The 25032-nt window shown below is 39.6% G+C and overlaps 3 non-coding genes across 3 annotated transcripts; 1 reads left to right on the top strand and 2 right to left on the bottom strand.

Moving 5' to 3' along the window:
* The first annotated feature begins 1027 nt into the window (after nucleotides 1–1027).
* LOC148570330 (small nucleolar RNA R71) lies at nucleotides 1028–1135 on the top strand. The gene has a single exon (XR_015908101.1). It is a non-coding gene; the product is annotated as a small nucleolar RNA R71 (small nucleolar RNA).
* A 2726-nt stretch (nucleotides 1136–3861) lies between these two features.
* LOC148570329 (small nucleolar RNA R71) lies at nucleotides 3862–3969 on the bottom strand. The gene has a single exon (XR_015908550.1). It is a non-coding gene; the product is annotated as a small nucleolar RNA R71 (small nucleolar RNA).
* A 4229-nt stretch (nucleotides 3970–8198) lies between these two features.
* Nucleotides 8199–8302, bottom strand: LOC148570328 (small nucleolar RNA R71). The gene has a single exon (XR_015909004.1). It is a non-coding gene; the product is annotated as a small nucleolar RNA R71 (small nucleolar RNA).
* Between the last annotated feature and the right edge of the window lie 16730 nt (nucleotides 8303–25032).

The following is a 25032-nucleotide window of genomic DNA, read 5'->3' as shown; positions in this document are numbered from 1 at the left end:
TGCCAAATAATTTGGCATTCAGCTTCATGATTGCACCAAGAAACTTGGCAGTTTGCTCTTCAGTAACCTCCTCATTCTCTTCAGAAGAGGAATACTCATCAGAGCTCATGAAGGGCATAAGGAGGTTCAATGGAATCTCTATGGTCTCCAGATGAGCCTCAGAGTCCTTTGATTCCTCAAAGGGAAGCTCCTTATTGATCACTGGACGTCCCAGGAGGTCTTCCTCCTTGGGATTCACGTCCTCTCCTTCCCTTACAGGTTCGGCCATGGTGCTTATGTTAATGGCCTTGCACTCTCCTTTTGGGTTCTCTTCTGTATTGCTTGGGAGAGTACTAGGAGGGATTTCAGTGATCCTTTTACCCAGCTGGCCCACTTGTGCTTCCAGATTTCTAATGGAAGACCTTGTTTCATTCATGAAACTTACAGTGGCCTTAGATAGATCAGAGACTAGATTTGCTAAATTAGAAGCATTTTGTTCAGAGTTCTCTGTCTGTTGCTGAGTTGATGATGGAAAAGGCTTGCTATTGCTAAACCTGTTTCTTCCACCATTATTAAAGCCTTGTTGGGGCTTTTGATCCTTCCATGAGAAATTTGGATGATTTCTCCATGTTGAGTTATAGGTGTTTCCATAAGGTTCACCTAAGTAATTTACCTCTGCTATTGCAGGGTTCTCAGGATCATAAGCTTCTTCTTCAGAAGATGCCTCTTGAGTACTGTTGGATGCAGCTTGCATTCCATGCAGACTCTGAGAGATCATATTGACTTGCTGAGTCAATATTTTATTCTGAGCCAATATGGCATTCAGAGTATCAACCTCAAGAACTCCCTTCTTCATAGGCGTCCCATTACTCACAGGATTCCTTTCAGAAGTGTACATGAACTAGTTATTAGCAACCATGTAAATGAGTTCTTGAGCTTCTGCAGGCGTTTTCTTTAGGTGAATGGATCCACCTGCAGAAGTGTCCAGTGACATCTTTGATAGCTCAGATAAACCATCATAGAATATATCCAGGATGGTCCATTCTGAAAGCATGTCAGAAGGACACTTTTTGGTCAACTGTTTGTATCTTTCCCAAGCTTCATAGAGGGATTCACCTTCTTTCTGTCTGAAGGTTTGAACATCAGCTCTAAGCTTGCTCAGCTTTTGAGGAGGAAAGTACTTGGCTAAGAAAGCCGTGACCAGCTTATCCCAAGAGTTCAGGCTGTCTTTGGGTTGAGAATCCAACCATAATCTAGCTCTGTCTCTTACAGCAAAAGGGAAAAGCATGAGCCTGTAGACTTCAGGATCTACTCCATTAGTCTTAACAGTATCACATATCTGCAAGAATTCAGTTAAGAACTGAAAAGGATCTTCATATGGAAGTCCATGAAACTTGCAGTTCTACTACATCAGAGAAACTAATTGAGGTTTCAGCTCAAAGTTGTTTGCTCCAATGGCAGGAATGGAGATGCTTCTTCCATGTAAATTGGAATTAGGTGCAGTAAAGTCACCAAGCATCTTCCTTACATTATTATTATTTTCGGCTGCCATCTCTTTTTCCTGTTCGAAAATTTCTGAAAGGTTATCTCTGAATTGTTGTAATTTAGCTTCTCTTAATTTTCTCTTCAGAGTCCTTTCAGGTTCTGGATCTGCTTCCACAAGAATGTTCTTATCCTTGCTCCTGCTCATATGACAAAGAAGAAGGCACAGAAAAGTAATAATAATAATGGAGATCCTTTATACCACAGTATAGGGATCCCTGTGTGAGTGGAAGAAGAGGGGGAGACAAAGAATGTAATATAATGGAAGAAACACAACTGTGAGGATGGAAGAGATGTGAGATGAGATGTTTAGGATATGAATGAATAAATAGAATAAGATGGGAGAGAGAGAATTTTCGAAAAATATTTTTGAAAAAGAGTTAGTGATTTTTGAAAATAGTTTTTGAAAAATGTTAGTAATTTTCGAAAATTAAGATTTAAAAATTAAATTAATTAATAAATTAAAAAGAGATTTTGAAAAAGGGGGAAGATATTTTCGAAAAATGAGAGAGAGAGAGTTAGTTAGGTAGTTTTGAAAAAGTTAAGAAACAAACAAAAAGTTAGTTAGTTAGTTGAAACAAATTTTGAAAAGATAAGAAGTTAGGAGGTTAGGAAAGATGTGTCTTTTCATGTTTATCATATGCATTCTTGAATTCTTAGTGTCTAAGCATTAAAGAATTCTAAGTTTGGTGTCTTGCATGTTTTATTTGCATTAAAAATTTCTCAAAAATATGTTCTTGATGTTCATCATGACATTCATAGTGTTCTTGGTGTTCATCTTGACATTCATAGCATTCTTGCATGCATTCATGGTTTTGATCTAAAAATTTCATGCATTGCACCTTTTTAGTGTTTTTCTCTTGCATCATAAAAATTCAAAAAATCAAAAAAAAATATCTTTCCCTTTTTCTCTCATCAAATTCGAAAATTTGAGTTGACTTTTTCAAAAAATTTTTAAAATCAAGTTGTTTCTTATGAGTCAAATCAAATTTTCAATTTGAAAATCTTATCCTTTTCAAAATCTTTTTCAAAAATCAAATCTTTTTCAAAATTATTAGTTATTTTCGAAAATTCAAAAAAATATTTTTCAAAAATCTTTTTCTTATTTTTATACCAAATTTTCGAAAATAACATTAACAATTAATATTTTGATTCAAAAATTTCAAGTTTGTTACTTGCTTGTTAAGAAAGATTCAAACTTTGAGTTCTAGAATCATATCTTGTGATTTCTTATGAATCAAGTCATTAATTGTGATTTTAAAAATCAAATCTTTTTTTCAAAAACTAATTTCTATCATATCTTTTCAAAAATATCTTCTCATCTTATCTTTTTCAAACTATCTTTTCTAACTTCCTAACTTCTTATCTTTTCAAAATTTGTTTCAACTAACTAACTAACTTTTTGTTTGTTTCTTAACTTTTTCAAAACTACCTAACTAACTCTCTCTCTCATTTTCGAAAATATCTTCCCCCTTTTTCAAAATTTCTTTTTAATTTATTAATTATTTTAATTTTCAAATCTTAATTTTCGAAAATTACTAACATTTTTCAAAAACTATTTTCAAAAATCACTAACTCTTTTTCAAAAATTATTTTCGAAAATTCCTTCTCTCTCATCTTATTCTATTTATTTATTCATCCACTAACATCTCATCTCACATCTCAACCCTCCTCACAGTTGTGTTTCTTCCATTATATTACATTCTTTGTCTCCTCCTCTTCTTCTACTCACACAGAGATCCCTATACTGTGGTATAAAGGATCTCTATTATTATTATTATTTTTCTGTGCCCTCTTCTTTGTCATATGAGCAGGAGCAAGGATAAGAACATTCTTGTGGAAGCAGATCCAGAACCTGAAAGGACTCTGAAAAGGAAACTAAGAGAAGCTAAAATACAACAATCCAGAGATAACCTTTCAGAAATTTTCGAACAGGAAGAGGAGATGGCAGCCGAAAATAATAATAATGTAAGGAAGATGCTTGGTGACTTTACTGCACCTAATTCCAATTTACATGGAAGAAGCATCTCCATTCCTGCCATTGGAGCAAATAACTTTGAGCTGAAACCTCAATTAGTTTCTCTGATGCAGCAGAACTGCAAGTTTCATGGACTTCCATCTGAAGATCCTTTTCAGTTCTTAACTGAATTCTTGCAGATATGTGATACTGTTAAGACTAATGGAGTAGATCCTGAAGTCTACAGGCTCATGCTTTTCCCTTTTGCTGTAAGAGACAGAGCTAGATTATGGTTGGATTCTCAACCCAAAGACAGCCTGAACTCTTGGGATAAGCTGGTCACGGCTTTCTTAGCCAAGTACTTTCCTCCTCAAAAGCTGAGCAAGCTTAGAGCTGATGTTCAAACCTTCAGACAGAAAGAAGGTGAATCCCTCTATGAAGCTTGGGAAAGATACAAACAGTTGACCAAAAAGTGTCCCTCTGACATGCTTTCAGAATGGACCATCTTGGATATATTCTATGATGGTTTATCTGAGCTATCAAAGATGTCACTGGACACTTCTGCAGGTGGATCCATTCACCTAAAGAAAACACCTGCAGAAGCTCAAGAACTCATTGACATGGTTGCTAATAACCAGTTCATGTACACTTCTGAAAGGAATCCTGTGAGTAATGGGACGCCTATGAAGAAGGGAGTTCTTGAAGTTGATACTCTGAATGCCATATTGGCTCAGAATAAAATATTGACTCAGCAAGTCAATATGATCTCTCAGAGTCTGCATGGAATGCAAGCTGCATCCAACAGTACTCAAGAGGCTTCTTATGAAGAAGAAGCTTATGATCATGAGAACCCTGCAATAGCAGAGGTGAATTACTTAGGTGAACCTTATGGAAACATCTATAACTCATCATGGAGAAATCATCCAAATTTCTCATGGAAGGATCAAAAGCCTCAACAAGGCTTCAATAATGGTGGAAGAAACAGGTTTAACAATAATAAACCTTTTCCATCATCCACTCAGCAACAGACAGAGAACTCTGAACAAAATGCTTCTAATTTGGCAAACTTAGTCTCTGATCTGTCTAAGGCCACTGTAAGTTTCATGAATGAAACAAGATCTTCCATTAGAAATCTGGAAGCACAAGTGGGCCAGCTGAGTAAAAGGATCACTGAAATCCCTCCTAGTACTCTCCCAAGCAATACAGAAGAGAATCCAAAAGGAGAGTGCAAGGCCATTGACATAAGCACCATGGCCGAACCTGTGAGGAGAGGAGAGGACGTGAATCCCAAGGAGGAAGACCTCCTGGGACGTCCAGTGATCAATAAGGAGCTTCCCTCTGAGGAACCAAAGGACTCTGAGGCTCATCTAGAGACCATAGAGATTCCATTGAACCTCCTTATGCCCTTCATGAGCTCTGATGAGTATTCCTCTTCTGAAGAGAATGAGGATGTTACTGAAGAGTAACCTGCCAAGTTTCTTGGTGCAATCATTGATGCCAAGGCATCATAGGCTAGTTTCACTAGCATTTTTCTGTTAGTTTTAGTTGTTTTATGCATTTTTCTTGAGCTTAAAGTAACCAAAAATGGTTAAATGAAGAACAAAGCAATGAACCATCCAAACAACATGATTTTGATGCATATTCCATGAGTTTTAGTTATAATACTTAAATGCTATGAATGGAAGATTTCTCATGAAATTTTGCAAGACTTTGATGCAATTGTTTGGATGATTTCAGGGAAGAAGAGGCTAGGCAAGGAAGCAACAAAATCAATAAAGGAAGCTTGAATATCACATGTGGAGTTTAAGTTCCAGTTTAAGCCTAAACTAGAGCTTAAACGCCAAAAATCATGAAGGATAAGAAATGCTGGAATTGAAGTTTAACCTCCAGTTTGACCTCAAACTGGAGGTTAAACGCCAGAATGAAAAGCCTCACTTAAGGAGCATTCCACGTTTAACCTCCAGTTTGACCTCAAACTGGAGGTTAAACGCCAGAATGAGTATGCCACCCAGGGAGGAGTTCCACGTTTAACCTCCAGTTTGACCTCAAACTGGAGGTTAAACGCCAGAACCAGGAAGAGTACCAGGGAGCTTAAACGTGTTCGACAGCTTTTCTACTCCAGGGTTGCTCTCTCCATTTCCACGTTTAACCTCCAGTTTGACCTCAAACTGGAGGTTAAATGTGTTCGACACCTCCAGGGCTACCATTCTAAGCTTCCACGTTTAACCTCCAGTTTGACCTCAAACTGGAGGTTAAACGTGTTCGACCTCCAGTATGCCTCCACCCTTTTCCACGTTTAACCTCCAGTTTGACCTCAAACTGGAGGTTAAACGTGTTCGACCTCCAGGGCTGCCCTTCCTATCTCCACGTTTAAGCTTCAGTTTAACCTTAAACTGAAGCTTAAACGTGTTCGACTACATGACTCTCCAGGGCTACCTTCTTCCATTTCCACGTTTAAGCTTCAGTTTAACCTTAAACTGAAGCTTAAACGTGCTTCTACAAAAGGCCTCACTGGAAGTGTCTGGCGTTTAAGCTGCAGTTGAAGCTTAAACTACAACTTAAACGCCACTCTTGGAAAAGGTTTCTGGGCCAAAAATATTGTGATTTAAGTTAGTCTTTGAGCACAAAGATTAACTTAAACTTACTTTGGTATGAAACCCAATTGAATATCATGGTTTATGGGATTGGGCCTGAAGGATTGATGAGTTTGAAATCTCAATTTATTGAGTCATGTGTCATTATTTGATTATCACTAAGATGGCTCAATAAATGTTATAGGATTTGGATCAACAACCTCATCAAGATTATGGATCATAAACCCAAGGCAAAAGGAAAGCAAGGAGAGGCCTCAAAGCCCAAGAAGCACAACTGAAGCTCAATATAGAAAGTGTATAAATAGGATAGAAGTTAAGTTAGAGGGGATTTTTACTTTTCACTTTTAGCTAGTTTCCCTTTTCTTTGTAATTGAATTCAGAGCTATGATTCACTAAACCCCCTTTCATTGGGTTAGGGAGCTCTATTGTAATTCAATGAATCAATAATAGTTTATCTTCTTCTTCAATCTTTTCTCTTGAATTTTGTTAGAAAGCTTCTCGATCTAATTCCATTGAGTAGTTGTCTTGGGAAAGAAACTACCCATACTTGGAATCCTTCGGAGCCTTGGGAAAGGAATGGAGGATTCATGCTAGAGAAGCTTTCTCACAGTGAATTGGATTGGGGTTTGGATGGATATTGTGACATGTAATCCTACCAAATTGTGGTTCATGAAATTGTGTGGTATAATCAGTGATCAAGCATCATCTCTTCTTATGAACATTTAAACCAAGGGATTGGGAATTTGTTTGTTTTTAGAGAGAATTGGTGAGCCAAGGGATTGGGATCCAATCATATAAGATTGCCAAGCAAAATTCAATGAATGCATTGGTTGAGGAAGAGATATACATGTTTTGATTCGGAGATTTCAATATCTCCTAAACCCAATGAATTCCCCATTTCTGATTTCCACTTTCTCTTTACATTCTGCAACTCAATTCATGCAACACCCCCATTCCCTTTTAATTTCAGCAATTTAGTTTCTGCTCTTTAATTCATTGCAATTTAAGATTCCGCCATTTCAATTCCTTGTCATTTACTTTTCCCGCCAATTTTACATTCCGCAATACTCATCTCAATCTTGATTCCGCTCAACTAGAACACACTTCTAATCCGAATTGCTCACTCAACCAATCCTTGTGGGATTCGACCTCACTCTATTGTGAGTTTTTACTTGACGATAACCGGTGCACTTGCCGGAAGGAATTTTGCCGATCGTGCAATTTCCTAAATCGTAGCATAACTAGATTATGTGCATCAAGTTTATGGCGCCGTTGCCGGGGATTGGTTTTCGATTGACAATTCTCAAATTGGAAGCTAACTAGATTGAGCAATTTTCTCTTGCTTTGTTAATTCTGTCCAAGATACTTGTTGAATTTTAATTTCTGCACTTGGTTACATGCTTTCCTTCTTTATGCCTTTAAATTCATGCAACTAACTCACTGACTCACTAACTGTTTGAATTAATTCCTCAATTGAGTTAACCATACTCTTCCATTAACCAAGAGTATTTCACTTGTTTGTGTTTGACCTGTGTTCTTGTATGACAGGTAGGAGAGGAGAGACATCAACTCCTCCATATACCGAACCAGAGAGGACCCTTCATAGACTTAGAAGGGAAGCAAGAGGGAAGAGAGTAGTGGGAGAAGAGGAATCTGAAGGAGAATCTGAGGACAATTTTGAGGAAGCTTTAGATCTCAACATGGATAGAGAAGTCCACAACCATGAGAGAGCTGATGGAAACGATGCCATCCCAGAGAGGAGGGTTCTTAGTTCATACATAAACCCAACCTCTGGGAATTGTGGTAGTAGCATCCAGAAACCACCCATTCAGGCCAACAATTTTGAGCTCAAGCCACAGCTAATATCACTTGTGGAAAATCATTGTTCCTTTGGAGGAAGTGCTAATGAAGACCCAAACCAACATCTCACAAAATTCCTGAGAATTTGTGACACTGTGAAGTCCAATGGAGTCCAGGAAGATGCCTATAAACTGCTTTTGTTCCCATTTTCACTTAGGGACAAAGCAGCTAAGTGGCTGGAATCATTCCCAAGGGGGAGTCTAACAACATGGGATGAGGTGGAAAGCAAGTTTCTGGCACGTTTCTACCCTCCACAAAAGGTCAATAGGCTTCGATCTGAGGTTCAGACTTTTAGACAACAAGATGGTGAAACTCTCTACGAGGCATGGGAGAGATTCAAGGACTTGACAAGGAAATGCCCACCAAACATGTTCCATGATTGGGTGCAACTGCACATCTTCTATGATGGGCTCTCTTATGAATCAAGGAAGGCTGTAGACCATTCATCAGGAGGTTCATTGAACAGGAAAAAGACTGTGGAAGAAGCCATTGAAGTGATCGAGACAGTGGCTGAGAATGAGTACTACTATGCATCAGAAAGGCATAACACTAAGGGAGTCATGGAGCTGAACCATGTTGATACAATTCTAGCCCAAAACAAGGTGTTTGCCAAGCAACTAGCAGAGCTTACCAGGCAAATAGAAACAAAGCAAGTGGCTGCAATACACACACAAGATCAAGAGGAAGTAGGCATTGAAGGAGGTGATTGGGATGAGGCTAACTATGTGGGAAACCAACAAAGGCAATCATATGATCCACATTCCAACACTTACAACCCAGGCTGGAGAAACCACCCAAACTTTGGGTGGGGAAACCAACAAACCCAACCACAAAACCACAAACCTTACAACCACAATCAACATAACAATTCCACATACCAAAACTCCAACCAAAGATCATACCAAGCCACACAAAACACTTACCCCCAACCATCATATCATGGCCAAAATAATCAACATACCCAACCTAATCCGAACCAACAATTTCAAGATCAATTAAACCGGATAGAAGGAATGCTTGCAACCATGAGCCAAGACATAATTGAATTGAAAGCTTTTAAGGAAGAAGTAAATTCTAACTTGCAAAACCAAGGAGCTGCCATCCAGAAGCTAGAAAATCAAATTTTGTATTTGACTAAGCAAGCCCCTGGGACAAGCGGTTCTCATGCTGCCAAGGCTATAGCAAGGGAAGAATGTAAGGCCATAACCCTCAGAAGTGGAAAGAATCTAAAGGAGATCTCAAGGGAAACCACAGAGGATGAAGCAAAGGAAAATGTGAAAGACAAAGAACAAGGACAATCTTTTACACCGTTTGCAACAAAAGAAAAAGAAAAAGAGGTCCTGAAGCCTTACACACCAAAAGCACCTTATCCTCAACGTTTGATGAAAAGTGAAAAGGATGGCCAATTCTCCAGGTTCTTGGAGATTTTCAAGAAGCTTCAAATCAACATTCCCTTTGCTGAGGCAATAGAGCAAATGCCACTCTATGCAAAATTCTTAAAAGAATTAATGACCAAGAAGAGAAGCTGGAGAAATGAGGAAACTGTGTTGTTAACTGAAGAATGCAGTGCCATCATTCAGCACAAATTGCCTCAGAAATTGAAGGACCCAGGCAGTTTCCAAATCCCCTGCATCATAGGAGAAGTCATGGTGGAGAAGGCCTTGTGTGACTTAGGGGCCAGCATCAATTTGATGTCGCTAACAATGATGAGAAGAATGAAGATTGAGGAAGCCAAACCAACAAGAATGACCCTCCAATTGGCAGATCGAACTTTTAAATTCCCTCATGGGATAGTTGAGGATTTGTTGGTGAAAGTGGGAGAATTTATATTTCCTGCTGATTTTGTGGTGTTAGATATGGAGGAAGAAGCCAAAGCTTCAATAATTCTGGGAAGACCCTTCCTAGCTACTGCTGGAGCCATCATAGATGTACAAAAGGGTGAACTCACTCTTAGACTACATGATGAGAAATTGGTGTTTAATGTATTCAAGGCAATGAGCTATCCATCAGAATCACTAAGGGAATGCATGAGGGTTGATGTAGTGGACATTGCAGTACAAGAAACTTTCGAGGAAACAATAAAGGAAGTGGCAGAGGAGGAGTTCACCAAGGATATTGAAGTTAGTGATATCAAGGGTGCTGACACAACCATGCTAAGCATGCCAGAGAAAGTGAAAGAAGAAAAGGAAGCACCAAAACCTGAGCTCAAAGCATTGCCCCCTAATCTCAAGTATGCATACTTGGGTAGTGATGAGAGTCACCCTGTTATCATTAGCTCGGCCTTGAGCCAAGAACAGGAAGAAGAATTGATCAAGGTGCTGCAAACTCATCAAGATGCCATTGGATGGACCCTAGCTGATTTGAAGGGGATAAGTTCATCCATATGCATGCATAAAATCTTGTTAGAAGAGGATGCTAGACCCTCCATTCAAGCTCAGAGAAGATTGAATCCCGTCATGAAAGAAGTGGTACAAAAGGAAGTCAGGAAGTTATGGCAGGCAGGGGTAATCTACCCCATTTCTGATAGCCCATGGGTTAGTCCCATCCATGTAGTTCCCAAGAAAGGTGGCATAACTGTGGTGCCAAATGAGAAGAACGAACTCATACCCACAAGAACCGTTACTGGGTGGAGGATGTGCATAGACTACAGGAAGCTCAATGAAGCCACCAGAAAAGATCATTTCCCACTCCCATTCATGGATCAGATGCTTGAAAGGCTTGCCGGACATGCTTACTATTGCTTCTTGGATGGATATTCAGGCTACAACCAAATAGTAGTTGATCCTAGTGATCAAGAGAAAACATCATTTGTTTGTCCATATGGAGTTTTTGCTTATAGACGCATGCCCTTTGGATTGTGCAATGCACCTGCCACTTTCCAAAGATGCATGCTGTCCATCTTTTCGGACATGATTGAAAAATTTATTGAGGTCTTCATGGACGATTTTTCTGTGTTTGGGGATTCTTTTCCCAGCTGCCTACACCACCTTGCCTTGGTGCTTAAGAGGTGCCAAGAGACTAACCTAGTATTAAACTGGGAAAAGTGTCATTTCATGGTCACAGAAGGAATAGTCCTTGGCCACAAAATCTCTAATAGAGGCATGGAGGTGGACAGAGCTAAGGTGGAAATCATTGAAAAACTACCTCCACCAAGTAATGTCAAGGCAGTTAGGAGCTTTTTGGGACACGCTGGTTTTTACAGAAGGTTTATTAGAGACTTTTCTAAAATAGCCAAACCTTTGAGTAACTTGCTTGTCTCTGATACACCCTTTGTATTTGATAAAAATTGCATGCTAGCCTATGAACTTTTGAAGCAAAAACTTTCCTCTGCACCTATCATTGCCCCACCTGATTGGAACTTACCTTTTGAACTGATGTGTGATGCATCAGACCTTGCTATTGGGGCAGTGTTAGGACAAAGGAAAGACAATTTGGTACATGTGATTTATTATGCCAGTAAAGTCTTGAATGCTAACCAAAGGAATTACACAACCACTGAAAAAGAACTCTTGGCAATAGTCTTTGCATTTGAAAAATTTAGATCTTATCTCATTGGATCTAAAGTCATTGTCTTCACTGATCATTCAGCTTTAAAATATTTACTTGCTAAACAAGAATCTAAACCGAGACTTATTAGATGGGTTCTTTTGTTGCAGGAATTTGACATTGAAATCAAAGACAAGAAGGGTGTAGAGAACAAGGTGGCAGATCATTTATCAAGGATACCATGTGAAGAAGGAAGCACACAAAGCACACATGTAAATGAGTGCTTTCCTGATGAACAACTCATGGTAATTCACAAAGCACCCTGGTTTGCAGACATAGCAAACTTCAAGGCCACTGGGAGTTTACCTTTGGAATTTAACAAACATCAAAGGAAGAAATTGGTAAATGATGCCAAATACTTCATCTGGGACGAACCATACTTGTTCAAAAAATGTTCCGATGGCATACTCAGAAGATGCATATCCGAGGAAGAAGGAAGGGAAGTTTTATGGGACTGCCATGGCTCCACTTATGGAGGGCACTTTGCAGGAGAAAGAACAGCAGCTAAGGTGTTGCAGTGTGGTTTTTATTGGCCCACTATCTTCAAAGATGCAAAAGAATTAGTGAAGCACTGCCATGAATGCCAGAAAGCTGGGAACCTGCCAAGAAGAAATGAAATGCCACAACAATTCATTCTGGAACTTGAATTGTTTGATGTATGGGGGATAGATTTCATGGGACCATTTCCCTCCTCATACTCAAATAATTACATTCTTGTGGCAGTAGACTATGTCTCTAAATGGGTTGAAGCAATAGCAACTCCAACCAATGATAATAAGGTAGTCATGAACTTCCTCAGAAAACACATTTTTTGCCGTTTTGGGGTTCCAAGAGCAATCATCAGTGATGGAGGAAGCCACTTCTGCAACAAACCATTAGAGGCATTGCTCCTAAAATATGGAGTCAAACACAGGGTAGCCACACCATACCATCCACAGACAAGTGGGCAAGCCGAAATATCTAACAGAGAACTCAAAAGAATCCTGGAAAAAACTGTGGGAACTTCAAGGAAGGACTGGTCGCTTAAGCTAGATGATGCTCTTTGGGCATACAGGACAGCTTTCAAAACACCAATTGGAATGTCTCCTTACCAACTAGTATATGGAAAAGCTTGCCATCTGCCACTGGAGTTGGAGCACAAGGCATACTGGGCCTTGAAACTTCTGAACTTGGACAACAAAGCCGCTGGAGAAAGAAGGATGTTGCAAATTCAAGAGTTGGAAGAATTCAGAGCGGAAGCTTATGAGAATGCCAAAATTTACAAAGAAAGAGCAAAGAAGAAGCATGACAGCAACATAGCCCCAAGGAAATTTGAAGAAGGGCAAAAAGTATTGCTCTACAATTCTGGGCTGAAGCTATTTCCAGGGAAGCTAAAATCAAGGTGGTCTGGACCATTCCTTGTCACCAAGGTCTCCAATTATGGACAAGTAGAAATCATGGAAGAAAAGTCACAACGAACCTTCATTGTTAACGGTCAAAGACTCAAACATTACTTGGGAGATGTGGAGGAGAAGGACAAAGTTAAATATCACCTCAACTGAGGAAGCTGACCGTCAAGCTAATGACGTTAAAGAAGCGCTTGTTGGGAGGCAACCCAACCTGAGGTAATACCTTGTTGCTATTTCTTTTATTTGTTTTAATAAAAAGGGTGAAGTAGTTTCTGTGCATTGCAAAGAATTAAGTTTGGTGTTTCACACCAAACAATGAATTCATGGATCAATAATTCAAAGGGGAATGTGTGACTCTAAGTTTGGTGTTCCACCATAAAGATCAACTGAACACAACAACCTTCGAATTATATGAAAGGAACAACTATTCTAAGCAGTCACAGAAATGCTTAAAACCCTTAGTAGCAACATCATTCCAAGATAACTCAAGGATTCAAAAGAACAGAGAAGTAAGTGGGAGATTAAGTTTGGTGTTCACACACCAACCTAAGAATCCGATACTTACCCACACATAGTTGAGCTAACCACTCAAGTGCTTGAGAAGCAAGCAACTTCATTACTCTTTGCAGGAAAGGAAACAAGAACCTTAAAGCATGAAGCAACATTTAGGAAGAAGAAGGAGAAATCAAATTGTTTCCTGACAACAAAGAGAAAACAAGGAATTTCATAAGGTGGTATTGTTCCTTGATAATTCTTTAAAAAGGGCAAACAAAAGCATGCGTGTTCTGGTTTAAACTGTAAATGTTGAATCTTTCTGGAATGTGTAGTTTTTTTTTTTAGTATGTGTGTTTGTTAATTGCTTTGAATAAAGTGAATGCCTGGATGTTTGGATATGACTTCACCTTCTTAAACATGTGCGTGCCATGCTTGTTCTGTTTCCAAAAATAAAAGAAAAAGTTTGAACAAAAGTAACTTGGCTAAATTAGTAACAAATCAAGTAGAATTAAGTGGTGGTATGCATGCTTGATTGTTTAGTCAGATCACTGGAATTAGAGTGTAGAATTATCTTTTTTTTTATGTAGAAAGTGAAAATTGTCTATGGATCTTGATGAATAAATGTCTTTGGCCATGAAAAAGAAAGAAAAAGAAAAAGAAAAAGCCACGGAAAAAGGCAACCAAAAAGCAAAAAAATTGAGAAAATAAGCTAGGTACCAATGGTTTGAACTTCTGAGACAAATGCCTGTGGTGTTTATGTATTAAGGATATGCTTGGATGAATAGGTTCTGAGGAGTGTTTCAACACTTGGTAACTTGGGTTAACTAACCCGGGATTATCAACCAAAAGTCCATTATCAAGAGCAACCTAAATACAAAACATTTAGTCACACAAAGAGGTGCTGGGCACCAATGTCTCAAGAAGAAATGTGAACTAAAATGCCTAAAGTGGATATGTGTAGTGCACTGATAAGAAAAGGAAAATGCCAAAGGCTTGTGCAACACATGACACTAAGCAAACAAGGAGCAAAGGAGCTCTAAGAAAAAGAAAAGAAAACAAAGAAGAGAAAAGTGCCAAAGACATAAGAATAACAAGAGGCCATAGCAATGTTTGATGGATGCAATGAAAAAGTGATAATCCTACCTGATAAGTATGAAAAAGTGATGCTGCAACTTTCTGCATAAAACCCTTCTGATGAACTTCAAATGCTTGCTAATATAGCCAATGTAATTGCTTTCTGTTTCATACTTTCTTCTCAAATAACTAAGGACTTGCTTAGGGACAAGCAAGTATTAAGTTTGGTGTTGTGATGCCAAGGCATCATAGGCTAGTTTCACTAGCATTTTTCTGTTAGTTTTAGTTGTTTTATGCATTTTTCTTGAGCTTAAAGTAACCAAAAATGGTTAAATGAAGAACAAAGCAATGAACCATCCAAACAACATGATTTTGATGCATATTCCATGAGTTTTAGTTATAATACTTAAATGCTATGAATGGAAGATTTCTCATGAAATTTTGCAAGACTTTGATGCAATTGTTTGGATGATTTCAGGGAAGAAGAGGCTAGGCAAGGAAGCAACAAAATCAATAAAGGAAGCTTGAATATCACATGTGGAGTTTAAGTTCCAGTTTAAACCTAAACTAGAGCTTAAACGCCAAAAATCATGAAGGATAAGAAATGCTGGAATTGAAGTTTAACCTCCAGTTTGACCTCAAACTGGAGGTTAAACGCCAGAATGAAAAGCCTCACTTAAGGAGCATTCCACGTTTAACCTCCAGTTTGACCTCAAACTGGAGGTTAAACGCCAGAATGAGTATGCCACCCAGGGAGGAGTTCCACGTTTAACCTCCAGTTTGACCTCAAACTGGAGGTTAAACGCCAGAACCAGGAAGAGTACCAGGGAGCTTAAACGTGTTCGACAGCTTTTCTACTCCAGGGTTGCTCTCTCCATTTCCACGTTTAACCTCCAGTTTGACCTCAAACTGGAGGTTAAACGTGTTCGACACCTCCAGGGCTACCATTCTAAGCTTCCACGTTTAACCTCCAGTTTGACCTCAAACTGGAGGTTAAACGTGTTCGACCTCCAGTATGCCTCCACCCTTTTCCACGTTTAACCTCCAGTTTGACCTCAAACTGGAGGTTAAACGTGTTCGACCTCCAGTATGCCTCCACCCTTTTCCACGTTTAACCTCCAGTTTGACCTCAAACTGGAGGTTAAACGTGTTCGACCTCCAGGGCTGCCCTTCCTATCTCCACGTTTAAGCTTCAGTTTAACCTTAAACTGAAGCTTAAACGTGTTCGACTACATGACTCTCCAGGGCTACCTTCTTCCATTTCCACGTTTAAGCTTCAGTTTAACCTTAAACTGAAGCTTAAACGTGCTTCTACAAAAGGCCTCACTGGAAGTGTCTGGCGTTTAAGCTGCAGTTGAAGCTTAAACTACAACTTAAACGCCACTCTTGGAAAAGGTTTCTGGGCCAAAAATATTGTGATTTAAGTTAGTCTTTGAGCACAAAGATTAACTTAAACTTACTTTGGTATGAAACCCAATTGAATATCATGGTTTATGGGATTGGGCCTGAAGGATTGATGAGTTTGAAATCTCAATTTATTGAGTCATGTGTCATTATTTGATTATCACTAAGTTGGCTCAATAAATGTTATAGGATTTGGATCAACAACCTCATCAAGATTATGGATCATAAACCCAAGGCAAAAGGAAAGCAAGGAGAGGCCTCAAAGCCCAAGAAGCACAACTGAAGCTCAATATAGAAAGTGTATAAATAGGATAGAAGTTAAGTTAGAGGGGATTTTTACTTTTCACTTTTAGCTAGTTTCCCTTTTCTTTGTAATTGAATTCAGAGCTATGATTCACTAAACCCCCTTTCATTGGGTTAGGGAGCTCTATTGTAATTCAATGAATCAATAATAGTTTATCTTCTTCTTCAATCTTTTCTCTTGAATTTTGTTAGAAAGCTTCTCGATCTAATTCCATTGAGTAGTTGTCTTGGGAAAGAAACTACCCATACTTGGAATCCTTCGGAGCCTTGGGAAAGGAATGGAGGATTCATGCTAGAGAAGCTTTCTCACAGTGAATTGGATTGGGGTTTGGATGGATATTGTGACATGTAATCCTACCAAATTGTGGTTCATGAAATTGTGTGGTATAATCAGTGATCAAGCATCATCTCTTCTTATGAACATTTAAACCAAGGGATTGGGAATTTGTTTGTTTTTAGAGAGAATTGGTGAGCCAAGGGATTGGGATCCAATCATATAAGATTGCCAAGCAAAATTCAATGAATGCATTGGTTGAGGAAGAGATATACATGTTTTGATTCGGAGATTTCAATATCTCCTAAACCCAATGAATTCCCCATTTCTGATTTCCACTTTCTCTTTACATTCTGCAACTCAATTCATGCAACACCCCCATTCCCTTTTAATTTCAGCAATTTAGTTTCTGCTCTTTAATTCATTACAATTTAAGATTCCGCCATTTTAATTCCTTGTCATTTACTTTTCCTGCCAATTTTACATTCCGCAATACTCATCTCAATCTTGATTCCGCTCAACTAGAACACACTTCTAATCCGAATTGCTCACTCAACCAATCCTTGTGGGATTCGACCTCACTCTATTGTGAGTTTTTACTTGACGATAACCGGTGCACTTGCCGGAAGGAATTTTGCCGATCGTGCAATTTCCTAAATCGTAGCATAACTAGATTATGTGCATCAATCATGAAGCTGAATGCCAAATTATTTGGTATTGATAATTGGGAAGTTGAACCTCCCTTGTTCATCAATAAACTAAGTGATCTGGATCAACTGACATTGCCTCAGAAGAGACAGGATCCTGGAAAGTTCATAATACCTTGTACCATAGGCACCATGATCTTTAAGGCTTTGTGTGACCTTGGTTCAGGGATAAACCTCATGCCCCTCTCTGTAATAGAGAAACTGGGAATCTATGGGGTGCAAGCTGCTAGAATCTCATTAGAGATGGCAGACAACTCAAGAAAACAGGCTTATGGACAAGTAGAGGACGTGTTAGTAAAGGTTGAAGGCCTTTACATCCCTGCTGATTTCATAGTCCTAGATACTGGAAAGGAAGAGGATGAATCCATCATCCTAGGAAGACCTTTCCTGGCCACAGCAAGAGCTGTGATTGATGTTGACAGAGGTGAAATAGTCCTTCAATGGAATGAGGACTCCCTTGTGTTTAAAACTCAAGGATCTCCCTCTGCAACCATGGAGAGGAAGCAGAAAAAGCTTCTCTCAAAGCAGAGTCAACCAGAGCCCCCACAGTCAAACTCTAAGTTTGGTGTTGGGAGGCCACAACCAAACTCTAAGTTTGGTGTTGAACTCCCATATCCAAACTCTAAGTTTGGTGTTGGAGAGTCTCAATAAAGCTCTGCACATCTGTGAGGCTCCATGAGAGCCCACTGTCAAGCTATTGACATTAAAGAAGCGCTTGTTGGGAGGCAACCCAATTTTTATTTATCTAACTATATTTTTCTTAGTTATATGTCTTTGTAGGTTCATGATCATGAGGAGTCACAAAATAAATATAAAAATTGAAAACAGAATCAAAAACAGCAAAAGAAAAATCACACCCTGGAGGAGCATCTGTCTGGCGTTCAGCGCCAGAACAGAGCATGGTGCTGGCGCTGAACGCCCAAAATGGGCAGCTTCTGGGCGCTGAACGCCAGAACAGGCATGGTTCTGGCGTTCAACGCCAGAAATGGCACACAAATGGGCGTTGAACGCCCAAAATGGCCACCAACCTGGCGCTGAACGCCCAGAGTTGTGTGCAAAGGCATTTTTACATGCCTAATGGGTGTAGGGATGTAAATCCTTGAACACCTCAGGATCTGTGGACCCCACAGGATCCACTCAGGATCTATGGACCTCATAGGATCATCTCAGGATCTGTGGACCCCACAGGATCCCCACCTACCTCATCATCTCTCTTTCCATTCATGATCATCCCTTCTGTTTTCCATTTACCACTCACATCCATACACCCACTACCTTCAAAATTCAACATCTCTCTCCCACCCAATCCCACCCATATGGCCGAATACACACTCCCATCCATCTCCTCCATATCTTCTTCTTATTCTTCTATTCTTTCTTCTTTTGCTCGAGGGCGAGCAACATTCTAAGTTTGGTGTGGTAAAAGCATAGCTTTTTTGTTTTTTTCCATAACCATTGATGGCACCTAAGGCCAGAGAAACCTCTAGAAAAAGGAAAGGGAAGACAAAAGCTTCCATCAAGGGTCTATAGCTCAGTGGTAGAACATTTGACTGCAAATCAAGAGATCCCTGAGATACCTCAGGGGATACATTTTCTTCCACACAATTATTGGAAGCAACTAAGGGTGGAACATCAAGAGCACTCCATCATCCTTCATGAAATAAGAGAAGATCAAAAAGCAATGAGGGAGGAGCAACAAAGACAAGGAAGAGACATAGAAGAGCTCAAGGACATCATTGGTTCCTCAAGAAGGAAACGCCACCATCACTAAGGTGGATTCATTCCTTGCTCTTATTTCTTCTGTTTTTCGTTTTCTATGTTATGTGCTTATCTATATTTGTGTCTTCATGATCATTAGTAGTTAGTAACTTTGTCTTAAAGATATGAATATCCTATGAATCCATCACCTTTCTTAAATGAAAAATGTTTTAATTCAAAAGAACAAGAAGTACATGAGTTTCGAATTTATCCTTGAACTTAGTTTAATTATATTGATGTGGTGACAATGCTTCTTGTTTTCTGAATGTATGCTTGAACAGTGCATATGTCTTTTGAAGTTGTTATTTAAGAATGTTAAATATGTTGGCTCTTGAAAGAATGATGACAAGGAGACATGTTATTTGATAATCTGAAAAATCATAAAAATGATTCTTGAAGCAAGAAAAAGCAGCAAAGAACAAAGCTTGCAGAAAAAAAAAAAGGCGAAAAAAAAATAGAAAGAAAAAGCAAGCAGAAAAATCCAAAAGCTCTTAAAACCAAAAGGCAAGGGCAATTAAAAGGGATCCCAAGGCTTTGAGCATCAGTGGATAGGAGGGCCTAAAGGAATAAAATCCTGGTCTAAGCGGCTAAACCAAGCTGTCCCTAACCATGTGCTTGTGGCGTGAAGGTGTCAAGTGAAAACTTGAGACTGAGCGGTTAAAGTCAAGGTCCAAAGCAAAAAAAAGAGTGTGCTTAAGAACCCTGGACACCTCTAATTGGGGACTTTAGCAAAGCTGAGTCACAATCTGAAAAGGTTCACCCAATTATGTGTCTGTGGCATTTATGTATCCGGTGGTAATACTGGAAAACAAAGTGCTTAGGGCCACGGCCAAGACTCATAAAGAAGCTGTGTTCAAGAATCATCATACTGAACTAGGAGAGTCAATAACACTATTCGAAATCTGAAGTTCCTATAGATGCCAATCATTCTGAACCTCAATGGATGAAGTGAAATGCCAAAACTATTCAAGAGGCAAAAAGCTATAAGTCCCGCTCATATGATTGAAGCTCTGTTTCATTGATAGTTTGGAATTTATAGTATATTCTCTTCTTTTTATCCTATTTGATTTTCAGTTGCTTGGGGATAAGCAACAATTTAAGTTTGGTGTTGTGATGAGCGGATAATTTATACGCTTTTTGACATTGTTTTTAGTATGTTTTTAGTAGGATCTAGTTACTTTTAGGGATGTTTTCATTAGTTTTTATGTTAAATTCACATTTCTGGACTTTACTATGAGATTGTGTGTTTTTCTGTGATTTCAGGTATTTTCTGGCTGAAATTGAGGGACTTGAGCAGAAATCAGATTCAGAGGTTGAAGAAGGATTGCTGATGCTGTTGGATTCTGACCTCCCTGCACTCAAAGTGGATTTTCTAGAGCTACAGAACTCGAAATGGCGCGCTTCCAATTGCGTTGGAAAGTAGACATCCAGGACTTTCCAGCAATATATAATAGTCCATACTTTGGCCAAGAATAGACGACGGAACGCCAGTTTACTGCCCAAATCTGGAGTCCAGCGCCAGAAAAGGATCCAAAACCAGAGTTGAACGCCCAAACTGGCACAAAAACTGGCGTTCAACTCCACTAATGGCCTCTGCACGTGCAACACTCAAGCTCAGCCCAAACACACACCAAGTGGGCCTCGAAAGTGGATTTATGCATCAATTACTTACTCATGTAAACCCTAGTAGCTAGTTTATTATAAATAGGACCTTTTACTATTGTATTAGGCATCTTTGGTCTCAGTTTTAATCCATTGTTCATCTTAGGAGACTATTGATCACGCTTTAGGAGGCTGGCCATCTCGGCCATGCCTGGACCTTTCACTTATGTATTTTCAACGGTAGAGTTTCTACACTCCATAGATTAAGGTGTAGAGCTCTGCTGTTCCTCAAAGATTAATGCAAAGTACTACTGTTTTCTATTCAATTCATCTTATTTCGCTTCTAAGATATTCATTCGCACTTCAACCTGAATGTGATGAACGTGACAATCATCATCATTCCCTATGAACGCGTGCCTGACAACCACTTCCGTTCTACACTAGATTGAATGAGTATCTCTTAGATCTCCTAACCAGAATCTTCGTGGCGTAAGCTAGAATGATGGCGGCATTCAAGAGAATCCGGAAAGTCTAAACCTTGTCTGTGGTATTCCGAGTAGGATTCAATGATTGAATGACTGTGACGAGCTCCAAACTCGCGATTGCAGGGCATTAGTGACAGACGCAAAAGGATAGTAAATCCTATTCCAGCATTATCGAGAACCGACAGATGAATAGCCGTGCCGTGACAGGGTGCGTGAGCATATTATTCACTGAGAGGATAAGATGAAGCCATTGACAAGGGTGATGCCTCCAGACGATTAGCCGTGCCGTGACAGGGCATTGGATCATTTTCCCGAGAGATGACCGAAAGTAGCCATTGACAGTGGTGATGTATTGCATAAAGCCAGCCATGGAAAGGAGTAAGACTGATTGGATGAAGATAGCAGGAAAGCAGAGGTTCAGAGGAACGATTGCATCTCTATACGCTTATCTGAAATTCTCACCAATGAATTACATAAGTACCTCTATCCCTATTTTATTATATTAAATTCGAAAACACCATTATCAATTTATATCTGCCTGACTGAGATTTGCAAGGTGACCATAGCTTGCTTCATACCAACAATCTCCGTGGGATTCGACCCTTACTCACGTAAGGTATTACTTGGACGACCCAGTGCACTTGTTGGTTAGTTGTATCGAAGTTGTGACATATTATGAATGTGTAATCACGATTACGCGTACCAAGTTGCTCACGTGCCAGGAATAGTTTGAGCCTGTACATCACAATTTCGTGCACCAATAGGCTACTTTCAAATTCATATAGCTCCTGAAGATCAGGAGAAGACCACTTTTACATGTCCCTTTGGAACGTATGCATACAAAAGGATGCCTTTTGGCTTATGTAATGCACCGGCTACTTTCCAAAGATGCATGATGAGTATCTTTTCAGATCTTATTGAGAACTGTATGGAAGTATTTATGGATGATTTTAGCGTATATGGTGATTCGTTTAACCTTTGCTTGGATAGTTTAGATAGAGTATTAGACAGATGTGTTAGTTCAAACCTTGTATTGAATTTTGAAAAATGTCACTTTATGGTAAAACAAGGGATTGTTCTAGGACATGTTGTTTCTAATATGGGTATTTCTATAGATCCAGCAAAGGTGGATGTCATTTCTAGTTTACCTTACCCCTCCTCTATGAGGGAAGTCCGTTCGTTCCTTGGCCATGCAAGTTTTTACAGGAGATTTATTAAGGACTTCAGTAAGGTAGCATTACCTTTATCCAGACTATTGCAGAAAGATATTGAGTTCGAGTTCAGTGAGGATTGCATGCAAGCATTTGATAAGCTGGAGATCGCCCTGACTCAAGCTCTGATTGTAAGAGGACCAGATTGGAGCCAACAATTTGAAATTATGTGTGATGCCTCCAACTATGCAGTAGGAGCGGCGCTGGCTCAGCGCGAAGGTAATGACCCCTTCGTAATTGCTTATGCATCTAAGACCTTAGATGCTGCTCAGTCTAATTACACTACTACTGAAAAAGAAATTCTTGCTATTGTTTTTGCTCTGGATAAATTCCGAGCCTACTTACTTGGTACTAAGGTAGTAGTATACTCAGACCATGCAGCTCTAAAATATTTATTAGCTAAAAAGGAGTCCAAACCAAGGTTGATACGTTGGATACTGCTGCTGCAAGAATTTGATTTAAAAATTAAGGATAGGAGTGGTAACCAGAATTTAGTGGCAGACCACTTGAGTCGCCTTGAGCACATTAAGGATGACTCCACTCCTATAAATGATACTTTCCCATTTGATAGTTTGCAAGCAGTATCCGAAGTAGTTCCTTGGTATGCACCTGTAGCTAATTGTCTAGTTAGCCATACTTTTCCTCCCAATTTTGCTAAACATCAAAGAGACAAGCTGAAAAGCGAATCTAAATATTATATATGAGATGACCCATATCTATGGAGGTGTGGTACTGACCAGGTAATTAGAAGATGTGTGCCCCAATCAGAATTCCAGTCCATTTTAGAGGTCTGCCACTCTTCTGAGAGTGGGGGACATTTTGGCCCTCAAAGAACAGCTAGGAAAATTTTAGACTGTGGATTCTAGTGGCCTACTCTTTTTAGAGATGCTGCTGAATTTTGTAAATCTTGTTCCCCATGCCAAAGGTTTGGTAATATATCCAAGAGGGATGAGATGTCTCAACAGATTATGCTTTTCTGTGAAATTTTTTATGTTTGGGGCATCGACTTCATGGGTCCATTTCCAAACTCTAATTGTTACCTTTATATACTGTTAGCTGTAGATTATATTTCTAAATGGGTGAAAGCCATTCCTACCCGTACTGATGATGATAACACTGTTGTTTCCTTTGTTAGAAACCATATTATTTATCGCTTTGGATCACCACGAGCAATCGTGAGCGATCAAGGCACTCATTTTTGTAACAGGAGACTAACAGGATTACTGAAGAAGCATGGGATTGTTCACAAAGTAGCAACAGCTTATCATCCCCAAACCAATGGACAAGCAGAAGTATCTAACAGGGAGATTAAACGCATTCTAGAGAAGATAGTAAAGTGTCGTAGGAAAGACTGGAGTGCCAGGCTACAAGATGCACTCTGGGCATATAGAACAGCATACAAAACACCCATTGAGATGAGCCCCTTCCGCTTAGTATACAGAAAGGCTTGCCACCTTCCAGTAGAGGTGGAACACATGGCTTTCTGGGCTGTAAGGGAGTGCAACATGAATTTTGAAGAAGCTGGTGCTGAAAGGAAGCTGCAACTAGCAGAATTAGAAAACATTTGCCTAGAAGCATATGACAACTCCAAGCGTTACAAGGAGAAGATGAAGGCTGTCCATTACAAGCACATGAAAAGGAGAGAATTCAGACCAGGGGAGCTAGTTCATCTTTATAACTCCAGACTGAGGCTTATGCCAGGAAAACTAAGATCAAGATGGCAAGGTCCCTACAGAGTAGAAAAGGAAGAGCCATACGGAGTTTTTCACCTGCGTCATCCTTCTAGATCCAAATTCATTAAGGTCAATGGACATCGCCTAAAGCTCTATCACGGTGAGAAGATTAAGGATCATAAAGAGCTAAAGGTTTTCCTCTTGGAAGACCCACCAACAGAAGCAGAATGAGCCTGAAGAACGTCAAACTTAAGGACGTAAAAGCAAAGTGCTAGGTGGGAGACAAGAAGCAGGAAGAAAAGAAGCAGAGAGTCACGTGGAAGCGTGGCTGGAGGTGTGCCTTAGGCACAACCATGCCCACGCGAACACGTCGCTGACGCGTCCGAGTCATTTTGAAAAATAGCCTCCCACGCGTACGCGTCGCCCATGCGCACGCGTGACCCTGCGAAATTGACGTAAAGAGGTGTATGGCAGAGAGTTATGATGGAGTGGGGCTGGAATGATGCTGGAAGCACAAGCCCTATCACGCAAACGCGTGCCCCACGCGTTCGCGTCGTTTTTCAAAATATGGCCATTCACGCGATTGCGTCACCCACGCGCAGGCGTCACCCAGATTTTTGGCAAAATGCGTATAAAACAGAGAGTTGTGCGTACGCGAGGCTGCACTCGCGCCAGTAGCACACATCAGGCCACGCGATCGCGTGACCCACGCGTCCGCGTCACCTGAACCTATCACACACCACGCGATCGCGTGACCCACGCGTCCGCGTCACATGCGACGCACAGCTTATCCAGATCAGCGCCTAATATCTTATCTTTTCTTCCCCAAATCTAAATCTTTTCTTTCCCTTCTTATTTCTTTCTTCTCTCTTCTTCCTTCTTTATTCTTTCTCACTCTTTACTTTCTCCTCCCTTATTTTTCACATCCATTATCACGGTTCTTTTCTTTCTTTCTTTACTTTTTATTTTACATTTATTATTTTTATTTATGTTTTCTTCTTCTTTTTCTTTTTACTTTCATTATCTATATTTTATTTTTCTTTCTTTATTCCTTTAATTGGTGTTGGAAATCTAATTGGGTGATTATTTTCTTTTACATTTTGCTTGTGAGTTATTGTGAAATTGTTTGACACTTTATATTACTTCTTAAAGGGTTGCTTGCATATTCAATTTAATACTT

This window comes from Arachis ipaensis, chromosome B3 (assembly GCF_059453495.1).
Source record: "Arachis ipaensis isolate K30076 ecotype BB chromosome B3, ASM5945349v1, whole genome shotgun sequence".
Classification (NCBI taxonomy): Eukaryota; Viridiplantae; Streptophyta; class Magnoliopsida; order Fabales; family Fabaceae; genus Arachis; species Arachis ipaensis.
This window is presented reverse-complemented; position numbering and strand designations above follow the sequence as displayed.